Genomic DNA, 10,803 nt, shown 5'->3' with positions numbered 1-10,803 from the left:
CTCTCTCCCTGTTTACTTCAGAATCCTCTCCCCATCCCCCTTTTCTGATGAAGGGTCCAGGCCCGAAACATCAGCTTTTGTGCTTCTAAGATGCTGCTGGGCCTGCTGTGTTCATCCAGCTCCACACTTTGTTATCTTGGCTCCATCCCTGCCTCTTTGACTTGTCTGTCTCCTCTCCACCTATCCTCTCCTCAATCCATCATCAATCCACCTCCCCCTCTCTCCCTATTTATTTCTGAACCCTCTTCCCCTCCCCCATTTCTGATGAAGGGTCTAGGCCCGAAACTTTAGATTTCCTGCTCCTAAGATGCTGCTCAGCCTGCTGTGTTCATCCAGCTCCACACCTTGTTATCTCGGATTCTCCAGCATCTGCAGTTCCTTTTATCTCTCTACCACTACCACCATTTGTTGTGCCTGTTCTGTTGAAGATGGGAAAGGTGATGGTAATGGTGGTGTTTGGGACATTGTAAGGGATGAGCCCATGAGGAAGACTAAGTCACTCTTTTGCTTGACTAGCCTGTGTGACAGCTCTCCCAGTTTTGTCACTAGCCCCCAGATGTTACTCAGGAGGACTGTACTTGCTGATGTTATTTCTGGTGCTGAAGTGAAATCCAAGTGGTCTGTCCAGTTTCAGATTATGTTAGATTTTTTTAGTGGATGAAACAGCTGCATTTGTTGCTACGTCACTTCAAAAGGACTTTAGAGCCAGTCACATTCCTGTTGGCCCAGAGTCTCACATAGGCCATACCAAGTAAGAAAGGCAGTTCATCCTTCTCTAAGCAATATTCACGAACTAGATGGGTTTTTAACAATGGACAATCATGGTTTCATGGGCAACATTAGACCTTTTAATCCAGCCATTTATTGAAATTTCACAGTCTGTCATGGTGGGATTTAAATTGGGTCCCAAGAACATTAGCTGGGTTTGTTGAATAACCATCCATCCATCAGTGTTTGGTGCTACAGTGTAATAATGACCTAGGCTATGTCTAATCATGCCATAACATCAGGTAGTGTTTTGGTGGAGAAGTCTAGTGATCTTAGTCCAACCCTATCTGTGCTATAACATATCAGAGTACTTTAAGCGGTAGTATACACTCAACGTGGGAAAGTGATCCATTCCTTTTTACTCCACAAAAATTGTTGAGCACTGAGATAAAATGATAGGAACAGACTCAAATCACACACAAATACTCACCATAAATGACCCATAGCCACAGTACCAGAACCTTTAATACCTTAATTATTGTTGAATCAATTGTCAGCGTCATTTGTGTCTGAGCTAAACATTTTCTTAATTAAAGAGAACCAGATGAAAGTTTAAGATTCTGTGCGGGAAACTAGAAAGAATCAAACAGGATGTAGTAAATCAAAAAATTGCAGTTTATCAATGTACAGTCTGGATACGAGATGTTCCTCTGTCCTATCTGTTGATTCTCGCTGCGCATGCTGGTATTCCTGTAAAACTTTGCTATTCTTAGACGTCACTCTTCCTCCGGGGTCATCTTGTGTGTGTGACAGTTCTTTGCATGCTCTGACAGCAGAAGCTATTTTCAGTATTTTCATGCCGCAATAGTGTTGGTTGAGCAGTGTTTAGTTACATCCATGGTGCTGTGCATACCGTACGTATCTGGAGCTGTAGTCATTATGGTGGCTGATGCAGTTTGCAAATTGCCGATCGCATTCACACAGCAGATGTTTGCACTTACTGCCTAGGCTCCCTGTGGCTGAGAAAGCAAAGGCAAAGTTGGTGAATGAAGATCATTTCAGCTATTTAGTATGAGTAGGATACATCACATGATCAGTCAATTTTTGTCTAACAACATGAAGAAATGAATTTCAATCTGAAAGATTAGCCAGGCTGACATGGGTAAAGCCATTCAATATATTAAGTTCATTTTTTCTCTGGTCCATATAGAATCCCCTCTTTTGGCATTTATCTCTAGCCATTTAATTTTATCTCTTAAAGCTCTGTACATTGTACGCATCCACAGTCCTGACTGCCAGTTTAAGGTCTACTCTTATGCTGAAAGAACCCTAATAGGTTTTGTAAGGTCTGATCAAAATTAATACAAGATGACACATGCATTTTAATATGAAGCAAAAGTATTAGTTTAATCGACTTATACATAACGTGCATACATTTATAATATATCATACTATATAATTTATATCAGAACATACATACAGTTCTGAGGAACGGTCACTTGACCTGAAACGTTAACTCTCTCCACAGATGCTGCCGTACCATTGAGCTTTTCCAGCAATTTCTATTTTTTTTTCTAATATACACATATAATGTGAGCTTCACGCATTGTATCTGTCAGGGACTGAGGTGATGATGCCACATGGAGCTCATATTCCATGGCAAACCCTAGCCCGATGGTGAGAGGTGGAATGAGTGGAGCAAACTCCCTGATATTAATACTATTCTGACTTTAAGGTTACCTGCTGAATCTCCATGTCATAATGACTGCTGTACTTTTACAACATTTAAGACAGGCTGCAAAACCAATACAAGTGACCCCATGCACAACAGGACTGTTCTCATAGACAATTCAGTGAAATGTGATTAGCCTCCGAACAGGCTGCTTTTGCATTAGGCCTGTTTTTTATGTACTATTCCATTTACCTTCAGTTGCTGATTGGTATGAGTAATTACCCGTAATGATTAAACCTTTATAGTCTGGTTTGAAGGTAACATTTTTAAGTCTAACACGACAGCCTCCCCCTTCACAGTGTCCACAATCACTACTGTCATGTGGTGGGATGGTTCGGGGAAGAGACCAATCACCCTGGCCACATAGACAATTAAAATGGCCACATGACTTGCCCTGTCCCATCAATTTATCTGCCGTCCTGTGGGGCATTGCTATCAGCCCGCTCCTCATAAAAGGCGAGAGGAAAACTGGCCTGAAGCCAGAAGGTGCTGTTCTTTGCATATGCAGATTGTTCCAAGGCACCAGACCAAACCTGGGGCTGGAACAGTAACTTTACTTAATCTGAGCTCTGCTATGAAAAATTGGATCAACCTACCCTCACTTTCTGACCATCTGATAGAGACTGGTGACAAGAGACGGTCAAATTTGCTTCTGCCTGAGCCTTAGAGTATCCATCACACTATCCATTAACAGCACTCTTAAAGACTCCACTCATTCATAAATCTCCTTCCAAATACCATATAATTTCTGCATTAGACGGGGCTAGATTCTCAAAGTGATTCCAACGTGGGCAAAGATATAAGTGTAAGTTAATATTGCATTCCCAGAAGAAATCCTGAGTTCTATTTACTTTTTCATGGGACCTTGGGCATCAATGCCAAGGGTTTTCCCAATCCTAATTTTGTACTGAGTGATAGTTAAAGTCTGCCACGTTGCTATGGGCCTGAGGTGACACATATAGAACATAGAACATTGCACCACAGTACAGGCCCTTCGGCCCTCAACCTTGTGCTGACCTGTCATACCGATCTGAAGCCCATCTAACCTACACTGTTCCATGTACGTCCGTAGGGCTGACCAGGCAAGGATGGCTGATTTCCTGCCTTAAAGGATATTCATGAACCAGATGGATTTTACAGCAATCGTCATTATCATTGCTGAGACTAACTCTCAATTCCAGCTTTTAATTCATGGATTATGAATTTGGTTTAAAGCTGGCAATTTGTAGATTTGATCTCGTTTCCCCAGAGACTTAGCCTGAGCCTCTGGATTACTTGCACATATCCCCATGCATCTCCGACTGGCTGGAATTATCAAACAGAGGACAGGAAGAATAGAGTTGGAGCTTGTTAATGGCCTGGGGACGGTAACTGAAAATTTGGTACACATGTAGCTGTTGGGTTCAATGCCATTGCAGATTTTTGTTTATGTGTGATGGAAAATTTCAGTACCAGGGCAATCTTTCTCCGCATCTTGTGTTTACGTTTGGCTGATTGATCACTTTTGCATGTAGAGAATGCTGGCTTCCCTTAGCACTGGTCACTCAGGCAGTTCCCGCTTCCTGGCTATACATGGGACCACTAACCAAACATTAAGCTCACCTCAGCCCCAATTAGAACATTTACATTTCAAGACATTGTGTGAGCAAGTTAGATATGGCACAAAGTTGGCACACAGCAACTGTCTAAGCCTTGGGTCCCTTATGCTGAAAAACCTGAAGTTGATAAACTGGAGTAAAGTAAAGCTCCACATTCTTGTTTCATTGTCCCTATTCACCCTGGTTTGTGAACATGCACAGACAATAGCTAGCAGTGATTGTCAGGAAGGTTTCAAGAAGATAGCACATCACCACGCTCTCCACCTTCCCTAGAGGAGTTAGGGATGGGTAATAAATGCTGAGCTAATCAGCAATGAGCTCATCCCTTGAACAAATGGAAAAAAATACTGAGGGCCACTATATTGAGTGAGCAATAGCAGGATTTTGGAGAGGCCCTTGGACAAATTGAAATGAGTGGTCATGTAGTAAAACTGCTTTATCTTGTGCTTTAAGCTAATATAGTTACCTGCACATAGCAATGCCGATCTGGACTGTGTGTGCAGATGCCTTGTCTTCAAGGCTCTTTACTCCTTATCTCTAAGTAAGGCCTTTCCATTCGTTAAGGTAGCATGATGTCTCAGTGGTTAGCACCAGGGACCTGGGCTTGATTCCAGCTGTGAGTGACTTGTCTGTGTGGAGCTTACCCATTCTCCCCGTGTCTGCGTGGGTTTCGTCCGGATGCTCTGGTTTCCTCCCAAAGTCCAAAGATGTGCAGGTGAATTGGCCACGCTAAATTGCTCATAGTGTCCAGGGATGTATAGGCGAGTTTGATTAGCCATGGGAAATGCAGGGTTACAGGGTTGTGGGTGAGTGGGAGGAGTGGTGGTGTTGAATGGCCTGCTTTCACGCTGTGGGAATTCTATAATACATTTCTGATAGACTGTAGGATGTCTTTATTTCTATCTGTACATTGCAGCATGTCATCAAATGCAACTCTCTAGTATAGTGTCTAAGAGTTCTTTCTCCACACATGTATTTTAGCCTGCTGTCTTCTCTCCCACTGATTTTAGAGTCACAGCATCAGTTACATCATCAACAATTACATAAATCTCATTATACTGCATTCCACCCCCAAGTTTCTCTTTACTTGGTTTATATAATCCTATTAGCTTAATTTTACTTACTGGCATGGTCTTTGCAATTGTTTACATCATTATCACCATCTCCGTTCTCTATCTCCCAACGTCCAAATCCCACAGGTCAAGATGATCTGAAACTGTGAACATGCTGATATGGTTTGCCTAGTTTCAGCAGTAGGTTGGTGGTGTTTTACTTTTCCTGCAATAAGTCGTGCTACTTTGTGCACATTCCTAGGATAATCATAATCCAGTCACTTCTCAAATGCGAGTGAGACAATACCTTCCCGTTCATCCTGAAAGTCTCCCCAGGCATTCTGCTAACCTAAGATCGCCATTGGCCTGTTTCGCTGATGAATCTGGCCTCTGGTTTCCAGGTCCTTTAACCAGACTTTCTAACCTAGCTTTAATGTAGTCATTCTATGTTTGGAGTTGTACCACCCCATTTGCTGTGGCTGTAGTTTTTCTCCAATTGTTTTACATTCTCAAGATCCCGACAGGTAATGCTTGGCTTGAGATTGTGTTCTCAAATTGGTACATCACTTTTTTTTAATCTACCTTTCCACACAATCTTTGTTCTCCATTTGTCTTGGGAAGAGCTTGGAAAGGCACCATTGTGTCAGTTCTGTCACTAGAGATGTTGTCTAACTGAGATAAATCAGAAATTGCTGGAGAAACTCAGCACCTGTGGACAGAAAGCAGAGTCAACATTTCAGGCCCAGTGACCTCAGTAGGTAGCTATGAAAAGATTGGTTTATATGCCGCACATGGGTGACTGTGGTAGAGGTTTTGGGTTTTGGTGCAGGGGAGTCAATGATAGGTAGAGTTCGAGCCCAGAGAGAGGAGACAGCAGCTAGGCACATAAAGGAATGGATAATCATGAGCCAAGGGAGAAAGAAAAGCTGCGACTGCGAACAATTAGTGGGAGAAAATGGGTTTGCTGTGATGAAAGCAGCCTAGTTGATGACAGGTCTGGAGTGTGTGGATGGGCGTAGGGCATGGCAGAAGGTGTTCAGGCCCTAAAATTATGGAACTCAATATTGAGGCTCGTAGGGTCCCCAAATAGAAAATGAAATGTCATTCTTCCAACTTTGCTAGAGCACCGCAACAGGTCCAAGACGGAGATAATAGGAACTGCAGATGCTGGAGAATCCAAGATAACAAGGTGAAGAGCTGGATGAACACAGCAGGCCAAGCAGCATCTTAGGGGCAGGAAAGCTGACGTTTCAGGAGGTCTAGGCCCGAAACGTCAGCTTTCCTGCTCCCAAGATGCTGCTTGGCCTGCTGTGTTCATCCAGCTCCACACCTTGTTATCCAAGACAGAGATGTTGGCCAGAGAGCAAGGTGGTGTGTTGAAGTGGCAGGCAGCTGAATGCTCAGGGTCTTTCTTGTGGACAGAAAGCTTGTGTTCTGCAAAGCCCTCACCCAGTCTACACTTTGTGTGCCCAGTGTACAGCAGACCACATTGTGAGCAGTGAATATAATAGACTAGATTGAGTGAAGTGTAGGTAAATTGTTGCTTCATCTGGGTGATGTTTCTGGACCTGGATTACTGAGTAGGAAGGAAGTAAATGGGCAGGTGTTACACCTGCGATTGCAATGCAAGGTATCCTGGGAGTGAGGGAGGCTTTGGAGAGAAGGGGGAGTGTATCAAGGTATCCTGGAGGAATATCTAGTGGTGGCATCCTGCTGGAGGCAGCAGAAATGAGGGCTAATGGTCCTTTGGATGTAGATGATGGTGGGATGGTAAATGAGAATCAGGGGGATCTTTTCAGTGTTGTGGGAGAGAAGAGAAGGGACGAGAGCAGAGGTGACCTAGGACCCTGTCGACAATAATGGTGGGGAATCCTTGGATGAGGAAAGGGTTGACATTTCTGAGGCCACCCCCACCTCCACTGCAGGTGGTAGCATTGTCAGAACAGAGAATGGAACAGAGTCTATAGAGGAAATGGGATGTGAATATGTAGAATTGAGGTAACTGTGGGAGTCAGTGGGTTTGTAGTGGATATTGGTGGCCAGCTAATCCCAGAAGTAGAAACAGTGATGTCAAGGAAGAGAAGGGAAGATGTTGAATAACTTGGAAAATTATTGCCAGAATTCTCTCCCATTTTCATTCCTGAAGTACTGGATCCACCCTCTCTAAAACACCTCAAGCAATAAGGTATTTCCAAACAATAATGAGGCATCCTGATTCTTCAGTTATATAGGGTGTCTCACTAGCATTTTGTCCTCTGTGATACACCACAGAACGGAGAGACTACCTTGCAGTGATGTATGGAGCATCCGAATGGAGGTTAAATCCTTGCACTCAGTATCAGTGAGAGAGGAAGTGAACAAGAAGGTGAGTGAACATACCACATACTACCTGCTGCCTTGAAGTACACTGGAAGGAATATCTCGTAAGATATGGGTGGAAGAAATGACACTGTGAGTTCAGTCTCTCATAACATTTGTCATGTTTCATGCAGCACCTGTCGAACAAGCAGACAGAATCAGTGAGTCCTTACAGTAAATATAGGTACTATTTGGCAGCTCATAAATCAGGGACCTGCATCAATGATCCAGAGCACTATAACTTAACAATCCCTTCATGATAATTTGAAAGTTTAAATTTATTTTAAGTAGCCGGGAAATAAATCGCTGGTAACAGTATGATTGAAACTGTTAAGAGCATAAGGAATTCTACAAAGTGATATGCAGTGAAGAAAATGTCAGTATTTCTGCTGTTTGGTCAGAGCTGAAAGGCAAGAGATCTCTTCCAGAGGCAAAGTAGAGGGCAGCAGAAAAAAGAATTGACCGAGATGATCGACTTAGATACTGACGATTACATAATGTTGCAGACAAGCTACAGAGGGCATGTGAGGATTGTATAAGATAGAGAAGCATGAAAGCCCATGAGCAATGGTGGTAACAGCAGCACCAATATCAGACAAAATGACATTTGTGGAATTATTGTAAGACTCAGGCCATCCACAGTTGTCCTTTCAGAACAATATTCAGCAGTCTTGACTTCATGTAGCTCATATGTTACTACATTCTCTAGCTGCTTCATCGCCAACTGCCTTTTCATCATTAGATCCGAATCAGGATGCTCACTGACAATTACACAATGTTTAGTGCCAGCTGGAGTTCTATACACTGAGAGAGCCTGTGCCAATACATAACTAGACCTGGATAGTAGTTATGCCTGGGCTGACAAGTAACATTTGTGTCGGAAATGTGTCAGGCAATGACCCTCTCCAACAAGAAAAAATCTAACCTTGTCCCCCTTCAATGATATTGCCATCACTGAATCTCTTACTATCTAAACCCTTGGGGGGTTACCATTCACCAAAAACTGAACTCAGCTAGCTGCACAAGAGCATGTCAGATGCTAGGAATACTGTAGCAAATAGTCCACCTCCTGACTCCCCAAATCCTGTTCACCATCGGGAAGGCACAAGTGAGGATTGTAATCAAACATTCCCAACAACAGGGGCACTGTGTACCATCTACAAGGTGCATTGCAGAAATTTGTAAAGGCTCCTTACAGAGCATCTTCCAAATTCACAACTACTATCATCTGGAAGGACAAGGCCACTGATACAAAGGAAGAGTACCATCTGCAAGTTTATCTCCAAGGTACACACCATCGTGAATTAGAGATATACTATTGTTCCTCCACTGTCACTGCATCAGCATCTTTGAATTCCTCCCCCAACAGCATTGTGTGTTAATTTAGTTCAAATGGATTGCAGCAATTCACGAAGGCAGCTCACTACCACCTTCTCAAGAGCAGTTAGAGATGGGTAATAAATGCTGGCCCAGCCACATCAATACCTCATTCCCCAAATAAATAAAAATTGCAAGATTTAATCGAAACTATTTTGTGTCAAATTCTCAGTGAAGCTTGTGTCAAATTGTGTCGATTGTCATTCTCAGACTCTAGTCTAAGAAACAGTCATCTATATCTATGTATTATTTAAATCATTGAACATGTGATTAGTACCTCTTTTTTAGACATTTATAAAATGTTCGGCAGCAATCCATCTAGAACAGGAGTTGTATTATCCTTCAGTTTGAGTGATTTACTACTTCTGTGTTTATTTACTGTAAATCATTACCATCATATTAAGATGTCATGTTAGCCTGGTAAGTAAAATTGAAGTAAAATTATTATTTAATATATCTATCAATTCACTATCTGCACCTGTGATTTTATCTTGTGCATTCCTTAGTGGCCAGAACTACTTCTAACCCACTTTTCCTGCAGTATGTCCTTTCATTATTTGATTTACAGGGATTTATGTATGGAGTCTTGCAAACTGGAATTCTCTGGAGTCTGTATGAAAGAAGAAACATACATTGATATTGTCCCTTTCATGACTTCAGGGTGCCCCAAACTTCATTACAACATACCAAGTTCATATGATATGTGGTCACTGTTATAATGTACAGGAAGTTAAGCATTCTTATTACATGCTGACCCATGTGGAGTGCTCACTTCAGTTTCTGATTGACTACACCATCAATGATTGAGACTCCCACATCGTAGAATCATAGAATCACTGCAGTGTGGAAAGAGGCCATTCAGCCCATCAAGTTGGCGCTGATCCTCTGAAGAGCATTCCATCCAGACCTAGTCCTCCACCCTACTTACCACAACTAACCCACCTAGCTTGCATATCACTGGACATTACTGCGCAATTTAGCACGGCCTATCCACGTAACCTGCAAATCTTTGGATCCCAAATGCGTATTCTACATTTCAGTTATGAAGTGGCATGGCTCAGAGTTTGCACTCTGGTTTGAGACTTAAGGTCAAGAACCACTGTACAGGCTTGTGCATGAAAATGTATGTTGCCAGTTCAGAGCAATTATGAGCTGCACTGCCAGAGGTATCCCTTTTTGGATGACATACAAGCCATGACCTTGCCTGCCCTCCCAAGTGAATGTAAAACAAAAATCCCAAAACTCTTGTAGAAGTGGGAAATAGGAGTTCCCCATGGCCTTATCAACATTTATTTCCCCAACAAAACATAATGTAGGTTATCGCTGAAAAAAGACATATTTTGTGGAAGACTTCATCTCACACTCATCAGCACAATTCCCCCAAAAAAAATTCAGCTGTGAATTGTCCTGAAGAGTACAAGACTAAAGGTTTCAAAAAATGTGTATGTTTTCAGGAATACACAAATTCTTTACTGCCAAAAGGCAATACAAAATAAGTCAATTTTTTAAAAAAATGTTGATTGTGGGAGCTTGCTGAACATGTGATTAGTACCTCCAAATTGCAACACTTCAAGAGTGCTAAATTGTCTGTAAGCTGCTTCCAGCAGTCTTGATGTCATGGAAAGGTGCTGTATAAATATACCCTCCTTATGTTTCTAAAACAGAAGTTGCTGGGAAAGCTCAGCCGGTCTGGCAGCATCTGTGAAGAAAAATATCAGAGAAATGTTAACTCTGATGTTTTATTCACAGATGCTGCCAGACCTGCTGAGTTTTTCCAGCAACTTCTGTTTTTGTTCCTGATTTACAGCATCCACAGTTCTTTCAGTTTATATTTAGTATTTAACTTCCTGATGTCCTTGACTTGCTGAGAGTGCAGGACTGCTTTCACTTGTCCACCAGATGGAGCTATCACCTTAGAACTGGAATCTTGGTTGGAGATAACAAAGTGTGGAGCTGGATGAACACAGCAGGCCAAGCA

This window comes from Stegostoma tigrinum, chromosome 5 (genome assembly GCF_030684315.1).
Source record: "Stegostoma tigrinum isolate sSteTig4 chromosome 5, sSteTig4.hap1, whole genome shotgun sequence".
NCBI classification, from domain to species: Eukaryota; Metazoa; Chordata; class Chondrichthyes; order Orectolobiformes; family Stegostomatidae; genus Stegostoma; species Stegostoma tigrinum.
Note: the sequence above shows the minus strand (reverse complement) of the source record.